This window comes from Oryzias latipes, chromosome 2 (genome assembly GCF_053564925.1).
Source record: "Oryzias latipes strain Hd-rR chromosome 2, Olatipes_Hd-rR_3.1".
Lineage (NCBI taxonomy): Eukaryota > Metazoa > Chordata > Actinopteri > Beloniformes > Adrianichthyidae > Oryzias > Oryzias latipes.
Genome location: NC_136238.1, coordinates 19,228,454 through 19,230,684, shown reverse-complemented (window position 1 = coordinate 19,230,684; position 2,231 = coordinate 19,228,454).

Sequence of the window (2,231 nt, the reverse complement as noted above, 5' to 3'; positions counted from 1 at the left end):
GTGTCGTTTTATTTTTTGTCTCACCTGAAATGAAGCTTAATAAAACTGGATGAGCTCCTAACAAACCGAAGTGATCATCTCTGAGCGTAATTCCTTAATCGATGGTTTCAATTAATTGTTGAAGACCTTTTGAATTATGCTGAAGCTCCCTGCTCCACTTGAACAGAGCTCTCGGCAACGGGGAGGGGAATAGGGGGCGGGGTTGCTCTCCACCATCAGTCCCACCTGCAACTCGGAGGCGAATCCCTAATGAACTCTGCAGAAACTTCTGTCTTAGAAAAAAAACAGGTTTTTAAATTTTGGCTAAATCATAATTAAAAGGCCACTGGGAACGCTTTAACAACTGATCAAAAGATGATCGGAGTAAAACAGTTCCTCATTCTGCACAGGTGTGGTAGCTTAGGGCAACCTATAGGGGGAGACAAATATATATAGGTCAGGGGTCACCAACCTTTTTGAAACTGAGAGCGACTTCATGGGTACTGAGTCAAACAAAGGGCTACCAGTTTGATAGGCTCCCCTGAAATAAAAACAAATTTGCTCAGTTTGCCTTTAGTTAATATTGATAAATGATACTCATATATGTGAAAATATTCATCACTTTAATGATTTCTCACAATAATTATCAACAATGACAAACAAGGCAGGAAACATATCAATATGCAGCCCTTTATTAATTTCAGTAATGGCTTATTTCAGGTGATCCCTTACATCACTACATTTCATAGGAAAATTGTCCCATTTTCACTTTGTTGCACCAAGTTTAACAATAATGTAGCGTTAAAGAAAAATCAACATACCGTACATATTTTTTAAAAGAAGACACCCCCCCCCCCACCCCCCCCCCCCCCCGAATAGTACAAAAGTAAGGAATTGGGAGCAGTTTCCTGCTGTCGGTCTGCTTAAGAGCATTTTCATTGATTAGTTCTAAAAATTGAAGAATGTTTTGACCATCAGGGAGGATGACATAAAAGATCGCTCACTTGCGGTGTTACTAGGGTGTTTGTTTGTAATTGATGTGTCCTCATGCCTTTTGGAGGGCGTCTCAGCAGGTGAATGATTGATGTTAAAGGTGAAACAGGCAGCTGATTTCTGCACATTTAAGTTTTTAAGCCCTTTTACAGAATTACAATTAAGAGATAACCTGATGCTGTTTTGTGCTGGAAAGACTCGCAATCAAGCGTTAAATGTGAGTCCTGATACTGATGGAAACGGTGAACTATGCTTGAAAGCTACAATAATCAGCTTGTGTTATGAAGGTCACAATCCTCCTTTAGACTACTTTTTTAGCTTATCAGGATCTAGTTAAGTGTTATTTTGGTTAATCCTCTGATTAATCTGTAGATAGAAGTTATGTTGCATCTTCTGTAAAAATAATTTCCATGCGCTCTTACATTCATGTATATTACATCACAAATAGGACATTTTCACAAATTTTGGTCAAAATTCAACCTGTGAAACCTGTTATTGAACGACCACATAGAATGAAGCCTTTATTTCCTGTTGAATTAACAATAATGAACTATGAAAACCAAGTTGTAGAAAATTTCTATATCAAATCAAACTGGTCAAATAAGAAAATTTTCACATAAATATCAAGCTTCTGGAAACATTTAATTTCTATGTCCTAAAATCCTTCTTTTGATTGACATTCTGCATCAATGTGCCGTGGCATGGAAGTGTTCAGCTTGTGGCTCTTCATAGATGTAATGGAAGTCCAGGTTGCTTTGATATTTTTTTTAATGTGATCTTCATTGTTGGTTTGTGGGTGTGTGGCTTTAGAATAGACTGGGGTACAGGGTACTATAGGGTGAACCCAATAGTACCCTGGTTAGCAGCCCAGTGACCCTGTTTCCCTGTCTGAGCACAGTAACAACAAAGTCACTGGAAGCAGCTTTTGATTTTCTGCTTTGTATTTTCTGGTAACCATAATTTAAAAATAAAAAAAATATAAATGCTTGACTTAATTTAATCTGTGCATAAGGGTTCTAATTTTTAAATTCACTGGAAATCAACTTTCAAATGATTTTTTGGGGGGGATAAATCTATTCTTTCACATTAAAAACCTTTTCTGTGGCCCCAATTTCCTCTCTTGCAGCAACATGATAAAAATCCTATCCACTTTTAATCTTTTGCACATCAGTAGCCTCAGTTTGCAGAACTTTCTGCTTGACGGATTAGAGCTGTAATGTGTTGCATGATAGAAATGTCCAAAATCACATGTGTGGGAC